Raw genomic sequence first — 6,205 nt, 5'->3', positions numbered from 1 at the left:
CAAAAAAATAGGATAAAAGGTGATAAAAAAGTTGCATGTACCCCAAAATGGTACCAATAATAACTACAGCTCGTCCCGCAACAAACCAGCCCTCATACCGCTACGTCTATGAAAAATAAAATGAGTTATGGCTCCAATAAGTCAGGAAATAAAAAAATATGCAGTTGTGCCCGAGGGGAACATTTCTTCTGTTTCAAGAGGCGATTTATCAGGATCTAAAATTAGGGAACCAGGAAGGGGAGGGCCCAAACATATCTGCTGGAAGCGAGGGTGCCCGTATTATACCAGAACAACACTTCCCAGCAAAATTCCCCAAACTACAAAGGCGCGGAGTGTGGACCAAAAGGGGCATAAGAAAGGACGCCATATATCAGTGCGACACCGGCCTGTGTAGAAATGATTGCTTCACAGCGTAACACACATCTATGGATCATTTTATTGTTTTTTTTTACCCCATTATTATACCACCTGACTATGCCCCTTATATACTCCGCCCGGCTTACATATGCCCTACATTATAAACGGAAACACCAGTAAGACTCCAAACAAAACTACTACCAAGCAAAATCCACGCTCCAAAAGCCAAATGGTGCTACCTCCCATCTGAACCCTACAGCGTCCCCAAACAGCAGTTTCCTTCCACATATATGGCACCGTCATACCCGGGAGAACCCTTTTAGCAATTTTTGGGGTGTGTGTCTCCAGTGGCATAAGCTGGGCATGACATATTTGCCACTGAAATGGCATATCTAGGGAAAAATATAAATTTTGAATTTGCACCATCCACAGCGCATTCATTAATGGAAAAGACCTGTGGGGTGAAAATGCTCACTACACCCCTTAATAAATGCCTTGAGGGGTGCAGTTTCCAAATGGGGTCACTTCTCAGAGGTTTATTTTTATTATTTCACATCTGAGCCTCTGCAGTTGTGAACCAATACTTTGTAAATCGCCAAATTAGGCCTCAATTTGACATGGTACGCTTTCACTCCTGAGCCTGGTCGACTGTCCAGGCAAGAGATTAGGGCCACATGTAGGGTGTTTCTAAAACCAGGAAACCCAGCATAATAATTAGAGAGCTGTCTTGTTATGGTGGCACAAGCCGGGCACCACATATTAGCATATCTACGGAAAAAAATCCCATTTTCACTCTGCAACATCGAGTGCACACCAATTTCTGCCAATCACCTGCAGGGTTAACATGCTTATTACACCCCTAGGTAAATGCATTGAGGGGTGTAGTTTCCAAAATGGGGTCACTTCTGGGGGGTTTCCACTGTTTTGGGCCCACAGGCGCCCAGAAACCAATCCAGCAACATCTGCACTCCAAATGGCGGTCCTTCCCTTCTGAGACCTGCCGTGTGCCCAAACAGCAGTTTATGACCACATATGGGGTATTGCCGTACTCGTGAGAAATTGCTTTACAAATGTTGTGTTCTTTTTTTTCCTTTATTTGTTGCGAAAATGAAAAAATTTGAGCTAAAGCTACGTCTTATTGAAGAAAAAGGATTGTTTTTATTTTCACTGCCCAATTCTAATAAATTCTATGAAACATCTGTGGGGTCAAAATGCTCACTACACCCCTAGATGGATTCCTCAAGAGGTGTAGTTTCCTAAATGGAGTCACTTTTTGGGCATTTTTTTCCCCTCAGGGGCTTTGCAAATGTGACATGGCCTCCGCAAACCATTCCTGCTTAATGTGATCTCCAAAAGCCAAATAGCGCTCTTTCCCTTCTAAGCCACGCCGTGTCTTCAAACAGCCGTTTATTACCACATGTGGGGCATTGTTTTACTCGGGAGAAATTGCTTTACAAATTTGTGCTTTTTCTCCTTCAGTCCTTGTGGAAATGAGAGAAAATAAGCTAAACCTACATTTTCTTTGAAAAAATGTAGATTTTTATTTTCAGGGCCTACTTCCAATAATTTCTGCAAAAAAACTGTGGGGTCAAATCGCTCACTATACCCCTAGATAATTTCCTCAATGGGTGTAGTCTCCAAAATGGGGTCTCTTGTGGGGGGTTTCCACTGTTTTGTCTCCTCAGGGACTTCGTAAATGTGACATGGCCTCCGCAAACCATTCCTGCTAAATATAATCTCCAAAAGCCAAATGGCACTCCATCCCTTCCAAGCCCTGCCGTGTGTTCAAACAGCCGGTTATTGCCACATGTGGGGTATTGTTTTACTCGGGAGAAATTGCTTTACAAATTTTGCGGTGCTTTTTCTCCTTCAGTCCTTGTGGAAATGAGAAAAAATTAGCTAAACCTACATTTTCTTTGAAAAAATTTAGATTGTCATTTTCAGGGCCTACTTCCAATAATTTATGCAAAAAACCTGTTGGGTAAAAACGCTCACTATACCCCTAGATAATTTCCTCAATGGGTGTAGTTTCCAAAATGGGGTCACTTGTGGGGGGTTTCCACTGTTTTGTCCCCACAGGGGCTTTGCAAATGCGACATGGCCTCCGCAAACCATTCCTGCTAAACTTGAGCTCCAAAAGCCAAATAGCGCTCTTTCCCTTCTCAGCCACGCCGTGTCTCCAAACAACCGTTTATTACCACATGTGGGGTATTGTTTTACTCGGGAGAAATTGCTTTACAAATGTTATGGTGCTTTTTCTCCTTTAGTCCTTGTGGAAATGAGAAAAAAAATCGCTAAACCTACATTTTCTTTGAAAAAATGTTGATTTTAATTTTCATGGCCTACTTCCAATAATTTCTGTAAAAAACCTATGGGGTCAAAATGCTCACTACACCCCTAGATAATTTCCTTGAGGTGTGTAGTTTCCCAGATGGGGTCACTTTTGGTGGATTTTGACTGTTTTGGCACCGCAAGAGCCCTTCAAACCTGACATGGTGCCTAAAATTTATTCTAACAAAAATAAGGCCCCAAAATCCACTAGGTGTTCCTTTGCTTCTGAGGCCGGTGTTTCAGTCCATTACCGCACTAGGGCCACATGTGGGATATTTCCTAAAACTGCAGAATCTGGGCAACAAATATTGAGTTGCATTTCTCTGGTAAAACCTTCTGTGTTATAAAAAAAATTGTATTAAACATTTCTTTCTGCAAAAAAATATGAAATTTGTAAATTTCACCTCTACTTTGCTTTAATTCCTGTGAAATGTGTAAAGGGTTAAGAAATTTTCTAAATGCTGTTTTGAATACTTTGAGGGGTGCAGTTTTTAAAATGGGGTGACTTTTTGGGGTTTCTAATATATAAGGCCCTCAAAGCAACTTCACAACTGAACTGGCCCCTGTAATAATGGCCTTTTGACATTTTCTTGAAAATGTGAGAAATTGCTGCTAAAGTTCTAAGCCTTGTAACGTCCTAGAAAAATAAAAGGATGTTCAAAAAACGATGCCAATCTAAAGTAGACATATGGGGCATGTTAATTAGCAACAATTTTGTGTGGTATAACTGCCTGTATTACAAGCAGATACATTTAAATTGAGAAAAATGCTAATTTTTGCAATTTTTCGCTAAATTTTGGTGTTTTTCACAATTAAATATTGAACATATCGAGCAAATTTTGCCAGTAACTTAAAGTGCAATGTGTCACGAGAAAACTATCTCAGAATCGCTTGGATAGGTGAAAGCATTCCAGAGTTATTACCACATAAAGTGAAACATGTCAGATTTGAAAAATGAGGCTCTGTCAGGAAGGTCAAAAGTGGCTAAAGAGGGAAGGGGTTAAGAAATAAATATAAAAGTTAGTTAACTCAATTAACCATAAATAAATAATATCCATAATATTTATTAACAAAAACAATAATAAATCAATAATGCACGAACCATCAATTATAACCCAAACACGTCAGACACCACTGACAAACAAACATTAACACATAGACTAGGAGAAGTCCTTGGAGCTATCATTACCTCTTTATGTTACCGGCTATCTGCCCCACCATTTTACCCCCAGCCGTAAAAACCCGGCTAAGAGGCACCAATATTCCTGGCAGATGCCGTAAGGTAACTGCCACCTCTCCCAAGGGATAACACCCTAAGGAAACCACACTATCCAACCACCGGACAGTGTCCTTTCATCTTTAGAACCCGGGGGGATCCATACCCACGATGCATCCCCCCCCCCATAATTATTTGTCTAACTCCAAGGACTCCCCAGCCACAGCGAACAGGCCTTGACCCCCTCAAGCCTGAGAGTCCCGCCACAACAAAATAGCCCTCTCAATGCCATCCTGCAAGCCCAAGCACCACAAATCTGTTCCCACATCATTCAGGTGAACACCATCTGCACTCCAATACGCTCCAACTCCAGCTTCCAAGTCCCAGTGCCGAACACATATGCCACCATTCCGCGCAACAAATGCAGACACCCAGTGGCGGACTAAGAAGACCATGGGCCCTGGGCTGTTATCCAAACTTGGGCCCCCCTTCTCCACCGCCACCCTGCTGTGCCGTAACTATTTCTAACACTACCTTTTTGCACAAGCATTAACAAATGGGTGTTGTGATTCCCCTTTCACAGGGCTGTGTCCCTACATACTGACAGTATCACACTGTGCAGGGACACAGCCCCAACCCCCCATGTAGACAGCACCACACACACACCCCCTGTAGATAGAGCCACACACACCCCCCTGTAGATAGAGGCACACACACACCCACCCCTGTAGATAGAGGCACACACACACCCACCCCTGTAGATAGAGCCACAAACACACACCCCTGTAGATAGAGCCACACACACACACACACACACACACACACACACACACACACACCTGTAGATAGAGCCACAAACACACACCCCTGTAGATAGAGCCACACACACCCCCCTGTAGATAGAGCCACACACACCCCCCTGTAGATAGAGCCACACACACACACCCCCCATGTAGACAGCACCACACACACACCCCCTGTAGATAGAGCCACACACACACACACACACACACACACACACCCCCTGTAGATAGAACCACACACACACAACCCCCTGTATAGAGCGTCACACAGCCCCCAATAGATAGCATCACACAGCCCCCTATAGATAGCATCACACAGCCCCCTATAGATAGCATCACACAGCCCCCTATAGATAGCATCACACAGCCCTCCCCCTTATATATAGTGCCACACAGCGCTCCCCCCCCCTTGTATATAGTGCTACACAGCGTCGCTACACTGCAGCCCTGGGATGACATTTTATCCAATATGACTGCTGCAGTCTGTGATTGGCTGTAGCGGTCACATGGGGTGAAACGTCATCCCAGGAGGCCGGCCCGGACGAAGAAACAGAATTCTGGGCAAGTATAAGATTTTTATTTTTTCTAAATTGCGTTTTTACATAACATCTGTTATCTGTTGCAGGTTTTACCTCCCCATTGAATTAAATGGGGAAAACCCGAAACAAATGAGCAGCGTTTACGCAAATACAATTGACAAGCTGCGGAATAAAAAAAACGCACCGCAGGTCAATTTCTGAGCTTTTTTTTCCCCCACTTATCATTTACGCAGCATGTGATGAGAATTGTTCACATCTAATCTACTCTGCTGCTACTGTATTAGGGCTTGTCCACACCTATCGGAATTGCTGCGTATTTTCCGCCCGGAAAATACGCAGAATACGGTAGCAGCAAAGTGAGTGAGATTTACCAAATCTCATCCAGAAGCTGCGTAAAATTTCCGACCAGACATTTTGTCCTGCGGTGCGTATTTCGCGTACTGCAGCATGTCAATTCCTGCTGCGGATAGTGACTGAAATGCTGCATCACCATCTCCCAACATTGAGAAAAACGCAGCAAAATACGCAACATTTTCTGCAGCAAAAATTCAGGAAATGGTGCTTTTTATATACATACACACGCGCGCGTACACACAAGTATGCACATTATGCACATATAAAGTACACATGAGTATGCACATTATACACATATAAAGTACACACGAGTATGTACATTCTACACATATAAAGTACACACGAGTATGCACATTATACACATATAAAGTACACACGAGTATGCACATTATACACATATAAAGTACACATTGTAAACACAAACGAGTATGCACATTATACACATATAAAGTACACACTGTAAACACACAGAAGTATGCACATTATACACATATAAAGTACACATTGTAAACACAAACGAGTATGCACATTATACACATATAAAGTACACACTGTAAACACACAGAAGTATGCACATTATACACATATAAAGTACACATTGTAAA

Source organism: Rhinoderma darwinii (genome assembly GCF_050947455.1).
Source record: "Rhinoderma darwinii isolate aRhiDar2 chromosome 11 unlocalized genomic scaffold, aRhiDar2.hap1 SUPER_11_unloc_14, whole genome shotgun sequence".
NCBI classification, from domain to species: Eukaryota; Metazoa; Chordata; class Amphibia; order Anura; family Rhinodermatidae; genus Rhinoderma; species Rhinoderma darwinii.
This window is presented reverse-complemented; position numbering follows the sequence as displayed.